The sequence below is a fragment of the Pyrus communis genome, chromosome 5 (assembly GCF_041283825.1).
Source record: "Pyrus communis isolate YQ-2024b chromosome 5, ASM4128382v1, whole genome shotgun sequence".
Lineage (NCBI taxonomy): Eukaryota > Viridiplantae > Streptophyta > Magnoliopsida > Rosales > Rosaceae > Pyrus > Pyrus communis.
In genome coordinates this window covers 23,045,402-23,053,399 of record NC_142569.1, presented here as the reverse complement: position 1 = coordinate 23,053,399, position 7,998 = coordinate 23,045,402, and the positions used below count along the sequence as shown (strand labels likewise).

The 7,998-nt window shown below is 38.0% G+C and overlaps 1 pseudogene; it reads right to left on the bottom strand.

Moving 5' to 3' along the window:
- Positions 1 to 1,568: 1,568 nt before the first annotated feature.
- On the bottom strand, positions 1,569 to 2,297 carry LOC148697007 (secreted RxLR effector protein 161 pseudogene; annotated as a pseudogene).
- Between the last annotated feature and the right edge of the window lie 5,701 nt (positions 2,298 to 7,998).

Here is a 7,998-nt window from a genome sequence, read left to right as displayed (position 1 = left end):
GAGGATTTGAGGATTTGTTCTCCAAAACACCAAAGGTTTGGTGTCTCTAAGTCTCCACACCAAAGATGTAGTGTGAAGATGAAATGGATGACTTAGGGAAGAAGAAGATTGCTAGATGTTCCTCCCCTAAGTGGCCGGCCTCTATGTAGAAAATGAGAGAATATTTTTCACCCAAATTCAATTAGAAAACCCCCATGAGAAACAAAGCTATAAAGATGACTTTATCCTTCATCTCTTAGGTTAGTGGCAAACTTGCAATTAAGCAAAAATTCCCACTACCCTTGATATGGCCGGCCATATGTTGTTATTGGGCTTAATTGCCCATTTTGTTTTAGTTGTCATACAACTTAAACATAATGGGCCTTGTGGACCAAAACGTTTTTGTGCCCCGAAGCCCAAAACTAACTTAAACGCCCAATATGAACGTTTCGTATAATTAATTAACTATTTAATTAATCTTGACCATTCTTCAATTAAACCATTTAATTGCTTATCCATTTCATATAATTTCTTCACTTATATCCTTACTCGGTGTACGATCCATTAGGTTCCAATTAGCGAGGTAGTGGGCGATGTTACTCTTAACGATCGATTGTGAATTGAAACCACATTTCAATTCTCCCTTAAAATTAGTGTTTGCTAATCTTTAGGGCTTCCACAAACCATGGGTGATGCCTAGCAGCATGTCATGGTTACCCAAGCTAAGTAGAAGTGGTTGGAGAACCTATCCAGTTACAACTACAATGCAATACGGTCCTTCTCTAATATAATACTCTTAATCACATTGTTTAAGTGATAGTTTGTTTCATGTCTACTATATAATGTGATACTTCTCTATATGATTCAATTGAATAAGATTTGGAACAAGCTTCCTTAGTCATATTCATATGCTTTGGCCAAAGACTCTCGAATCATATCTTAGAGTATTCTCCTTCCACTATGGAAGGTTAGAGATCCCTTGTTGTGCATTCATATGCCTACATAACTAGATAGCTTGACCCCAACAATGCCGTGGACACTCCAATGGAATGCCGTTGACATAATCAAAGATCAAGGACCTAACCATTAGACATCAATGATGCCTCAGGTCAAAGGACTACTTTGCATATTGCAACTATTGAGTTCTCACATGACATGTATGTTCGAACTCTCGTTTGATCGTTGTTCAGTGTACTCGATTACTCTTTCGAGCACCTATGTGTTTGCCTTAGTGTCCAACACCAAATGACTTTAGACTAGTTCATACTCACGCTTGAGTCGACATAACACATACTAACCTTAGCAGATTGTCAATGCCCAATTGGCAATCCTATGGCTAGGAACATTTTAGGAATGAACATAAGAGAAAGGTCTCGTTAATTTAACTAACTTAAATCACTTGTCTCTTAGATCAAATACCTTCCTTGGATTCCCTTATTGCTTAAACACAAGATACTATAAATAGTGATTAACAATAAGCTTTGCCCTCTATTAAACATATAAAAGTTTAACACAATAAGTATTCCAAAAAACTATTACATCAAATGAGTGGCTTTGTGGGCATACTTCCAACAATCTCCCACTTGCACTCAAAGCCGTCTTCCCATGTATCTAATACCCATCTTTTCCATATGACGGTCAAGCTGGATTTGAGACATTGGCTTTGTCAGTTGATCTGCTACGTTATCGGCTGAAGCAACTTTGAGGATGTTGATTTTCCCCTCGGCAGCATATCTTCTAATGATATTAAAGCGCCTGTCAAAATGCTTGTTCTTTTGATGTGCCCTGGGTTCCATGGCTTGAGCTATCGCCCCACTATTATCACAGTACAAAGTTACTGGTGATGTAATGGTTGGAACCACTCCAAGTTCAGTAATGAACTTTTTCATCCAGAACGCTTCTTTGCCGGCTTCAGCTGCAGCGACATATTCAGCCTCTGTCGTGGAATCGGCAATTACACTTTGTTTCTTGCTTTTCCAGCTGACAGCCCCACCATTCAGAGTGAATACATATCCGGAGTTGGAACTTCTATCATCGACGTCAGATTGGAAATCTGCGTCTGTATAGCCTTCCACTCGCAACTCTGTCGCTCCTCCATAAACGAGGAACATGTCCTTAGTTCTTCTTAAGTACTTAAGGACCGTCTTGACAGCTGCCCAGTGTTCTGATCCTGGGTTAGATTGATATCGACTAGTAATGCTCACAGCATATGCGATATCAGGCCTTGTGCATATCATGGCATACATAAGACTTCCTATGGCGGAAGCATAAGGAATCATATTCATATGCCGTATCTCTTCAGGAGTCTTAGGTCCCATGGACTTAGAAAGATGAATTCCATGTCCTACAGGAAGAATACCTTTCTTAGATTGTTCCATCTGGAACCTACTTAGCACCTTATCAATGTACATAGATTGGGATAATCTAATTAATTTTCTGGATCTATCACGATAGAGCTTTATCCCAAGTACATAAGATGCATCTCCTAAATCTTTCATGTGGAAGGTTTTGGACAACCACACTTTTACAGAAGAAAGTACTGCAGTGTCATTCCCGAATAGTAATATGTCATCTACATATAACACTAGGAATACAACTGCTTCCCCAACGACTTTTTGATAAACACAATTGTCGTCTTCGTTTTGAGTAAAACCAAACGATTTGATTTCAGTATCAAAACGAATGTTCCAGCTCCTGGAGGCTTGCTTAAGTCCATAAATGGACCTCTGAAGCTTGCATACTTTAGTCTTTTCAGACTTGGACACGAAACCTTCGGGTTGAGCCATATAAAGCTCTTCCTCTAGGTAGCCGTTCAGAAAGGCTGTCTTCACGTCCATTTGCCAGATTTCATAATCATGGTACGCAGCTATAGCAAGCAAAATCCGAATGGACTTAATCATGGCTACAGGAGAGAAAGTTTCTTCATAGTCAATCCCTTCTCGTTGCCTGTAACCCTTGGCTACTAGTCTAGCCTTATAAGTCTCCACGTTCCCATCAACGCCTATCTTCCTCTTGAATACCCATTTATTTCCAACAGGTACTATACCTTCTGAAGGGTCTACAAGAGTCCAGACCTGATTTTGATACATGGAATCCATTTCAGATTTCATGGCCTCATGCCATCTCTTTGAATCAATGTCGGACATTGCTTCATTGTAGTCTCTAGGGTCATTGTCACCTAGAAGGTGCAATTCCGCAAAGTCATTGTCTAAGCCATACCTCCTAGGTGGCTTAATAACCCGTTCAGATCTACGTGGAGCTAGGGGTTCAGGAACAGGGTTGTCAACATGTCATGTGCTTGTTTGTGGTTCATCATTAATCTCATTAATTTCCATCGTTTTACTTATAGTTCATTTGAGAACAAATTCGTCCTCTAGAAACTTAGCAGTTCTGGTGACAAAGACTTTCTGGTCGTCAGGATGGTAGAACTCATATCCCATAGTTTCTCTAGGATATCCCACAAAATAGCACCTTACTGATCTCGCTTCAAGCTTAGTAACTTCAAGCTTCTTGACATATGCTTCACAACCCCAAATCTTAATGTGATTAAGACTTGGCTTTCTTCCATGCCATATCTCATAGGGCGTTTGTGAAACTGATTTGGAAGGTACTCTATTAAGCAAGTAAGCTGCTGTATATAGAGCGTATCCCCAGAATGTTACTGGCAGATCAGCGGAACTCATCATAGAACGAACCATGTTCATCAAGGTTCGATTTCTCCTTTCAGAAACTCCATTAAGTTGTGGAGTTCCCGGTGGAGTCCACTATGATATTATACCACACTCTCTGAGATAATCTAGGAATTCATTACTCAGATATTCACCCCCTCGATCTGATCTTAGGATCTTTATCTGTTTCCCAGTTTGCTTCTCAACTTCATTCTTGAATTCTTTGAACCTTTCAAAGGATTCTGACTTGTACTTTATAAGATACACATAGCCAAACCGAGAGTGATCGTCGGTGAATGTGATATAGTAGGAGAAGTCTCCTCTCGACGTAGTAGACATAGGTCCACATACGTCAGTGTGGATTAACCCTAGAATTTCAGTGGCACGCTCTCCTTTCCCAGTGAATGGAGATTTGGTCATCTTCCCTTTCAAGCAACATTCACAAGTACCCATCTGGTCATTACCTAACGGGCGGAAATATCCGTCTTTCGACATCTTGCGAATCTTATCAAGGTTCACATGTCCAAGTTTAAGATGCCACATCTTTTCTTGATTAACTTCTTCTCTAGCCCTTTTGGGTTTTGAGGTATTCCTGCTTTCAATACAGTGCAAACCACTATTCGTCTCTTGGTGAAAAAGTCCCTCTATCATATTACCATGAGAGATAATACGACTGTTCAAGTATAAAGTGCAACTCATTTTGTCAAACAATACTGAGTGCCCATCTCGTAAAAGTTTAGAGATAGAAATCAAATTCTTTATACATGAAGGAAAATATAAACAATTTTTAAGTTCCAAGACTTCCCCAGAGGGTAGTTTAAGCATATAGGTGCCTATTGCTTTTGCAGAGATTTTAGTGCCGTTCCCAACTCGCACAACTATCTCCCCATTGCGCAGTGTCTTGCTCTTTGCTAGTCCCTGCATTGTATTACAGATATGTTGACTAGCGCCTGAATCAAATATCCAGGAATTGGAGCTCACTGTAAAAGCACTTTCTATGACCGAAATAGTCTCTTCAAAAGTTCGTGTCATAAGGCTCGCAATGCGCACCCTGTATTTCTTCTTCCAACGTTCATCCTTTCCACAATGAAAGCATGTTCCTTTGGATTTCTTTGCCTTCTTCTTATGTAACCTTTTCCTTGTTTTTGCATTCTCACTCCCACTGTCCTTTTTGAAACATTTTTCAAATTTACAGCACATGTCAATCATCTCGTTAAAAGTATGATCGAATCTATTCACTTTATAGTTTACAATAAACTTAGTGAAATCATCCGAGAGATATGCAAGGAAAAAGTCTTGGGCCATTTTGTCAAGTATAATGGTGGGTAGTATTTTAGGCATGTCGTTAACTACATAACATAACAGAAATCGTATTAGATTGTTGATTAACTACTTGATTGGGTCTTTGAATCAAATAGTACCACCCGCTATTTTTGGCAAATTCCATATCCCTCAATAGAATCCGAGAGTTATGTTGAACTCTTAGCGGGGTATGGGAGACTCACCATTACCAAGCCCACCTCACGATGATACGATGTTGGTTAGCAAAAATAATGATGAGAGAATAACGCTTTACTCATTTACAACGTTTGTAATTACCCATCTTGTTTGGCCTCTAGAAAATGTTGCCTCACGATGATACGATGTTGGCACCATTGCACTTAGTTAAGTTATTCCCACCATGCTTAGTTCGTGTAGGGGTTCAAGAATAACCTCACGATGATACGATGTTGGCTATCCTCGTTGCCTACACTTACCTCATCATATGTTTATGGACTCCTCCTGAGTGTAAGCATGCACTTTGTACTCCCCCATGATAGGGTGAAGCCGGTGTACAAGTCACAAACGATTGGAGCCCACCACGGTGGAAGGCCTACGAAGAGATGTTCAAAGCATCTCTCGCTTATCAACTTAATATCCATTTTATTTGAGGGAGTAGTGTTGGGCTACATCAAAAACATTTTAATCATATTAAAAGAACATGGGCCTATCACAACTATTGGTCCAAGTTAATATGAATTAGTAGCATATAATACTCACACTGTTTCGTTGAAACAAGCGAGACTATATGGAACTACTAACGAACGCATTGCATCCTCATATGGACTATATAGTCGTTTTAGGTTTTAGGATGATTATGAACCGTTTGATTTGATCCAACACGAGCCTTGTGTTGGACCTTGGGTTTAAGGTAGATAGTTGTTGATTTTAGTTACGCGTTTAATCCAATTAAACCGTTATTTCCTATTGGGCGTTGGACCCAACTATTCTAATTTGCATACATATAAACAAAGAGGAATACATGAAATAATAAGAAGGGCTTATGCCCTTTTACAACACAAATAATGGGCTTATGCCCTTTACAACAAATTGAAGGACTTATGCCCATTACAACAACTTGAATTAATCAAATTACATTCAAATCTACATTACTTAAAACCCAAGCATTCATAATGTAAATCGGCCAATCACATAGCTCAATTATCGAGGCCTTTGGTTCATAATCACCCTTTTCTTAATTAACTAAATTAACTAAGAAAACAACTTTAAACAATTGGTTTTTGGATCCATAGAATTGATTTAAATGGAACTAAATATAATGAAAATCAAATTCTCATTAAAGAGACAAAACAATTTTTGTTCTCATTTTGTTTTGGGCCAAAAACAATGACCACAACAATTTGGGTCACTTTGTTAAAACAAAAACTTTTGGGGTCAAAATGCAAATACACAAAAGTATCAAAACTTTATATAATTGCACAAAAGTCCCTCCAACACCTTTTTCTAAAGGGTGGCCGGCCATTTGAGAGAAAATTTGAAAAATTCTAAAGTTTTGTAAGTGGTTTTTGGTAGGTGAGACAAAGGTGACTTTGATGGTTTGTAAGAAAATGTTTTTATAAAACTTTAAAATTCTTTTAGTCACATCTCACCAATAACTATCACCCACCATTTGAAAAAACAAAACTTTATGAAAAACATAAAACTTTTGAATCAAAACTTCAAAACTTTTTGTTCTTGGTAAGAACTTCAAGAAATATGAAGAACATACATGAAAACTCATAATAGCTCCATGGATGTTTTCTTTCACCAAAAACTCAAATTTTCACAACTCAAAAGAGGGTTAATATCCTAGGGTACTTAGGGGTTCCAAAAAGCACTTTAAAACCATTTTAACAAGACTAACAAGAACCCAAAAAATCACCCTTTGGATTTGGCCGAAAATCCCAAAACACTTGGCACCAACTTTTAGTTCCATTATTCATGCTTTAATGAAATACATCTACAACATTTGAGATGCTAAATTTTCAAGCAAAATTTATATTCAAAGCAAGAACAAAGCTTGTAACATTTACAACACTTAAATCATAAAATATGAAAAATCACAAAACCCAAAAGGATCCACCATAAACTAGGCCTAGGCTCTGATACCACTTGAAGAAAAAATTTTGTCCTAGCTAAGAACATGTAAGAACATTTGAATACATATGCAAACTAATAACACTTTAAAGTAGGCATGCATTCAAAAACAATTCATAAAACCCATGACTTTCAAAGCCTAGTATATGGTGAACCATAAGACTCTTTAACAATATTAAAGAGAATAAGAATTTAGAGATTCTTTACCTTTCAAGCTCATCCTTGATTGCACAAGGGATACACCCAAGTGGAGGGCCTTCAAGTCACCTCCTTGCTCCTTGGATCTTCCTTGTGATTTCCTCCCTTTTAGTGCTCCTCTTCTCTAAGTCTCCACACCAAAGATGTAGTGTGAAGATGAAATGGATGACTTAGGGAAGAAGAAGATTGCTAGATGTTCCTCCCCTAAGTGGCCAGCCTCTATGTAGAAAATGAGAGAATATTTTTCACCCAAATTCAATTAGAAAACCCCCATGAGAAACAAAGCTATAAAGATGACTTTATACTTCATCTCTTAGGTTAGTGGCAAACTTGCAATTAAGCAAAAATTCCCACTACCCTTGATATGGCCGGCCATATGTTGTTATTGGGCTTAATTGCCCATTTTGTTTTAGTTGTCATACAACTTAAACATAATGGGCCTTGTGGACCAAAACGTTTTTGTGCCCCGAAGCCCAAAACTAACTTAAACGCCCAATATGAACGTTTCGTATAATTAATTAACTATTTAATTAATCTTGACCATTCTTCAATTAAACCATTTAATTGCTTATCCATTTCATATAATTTCTTCACTTATATCCTTACTCGGTGTACGATCCATTAGGTTCCAATTAGCGAGGTAGTGGGCGATGTTACTCTTAACGATCGATTATGAATTGAAACCACATTTCAATTCTCCCTTAAAATTAGTGTTTGCTAATCTTTAGGGCTTCCA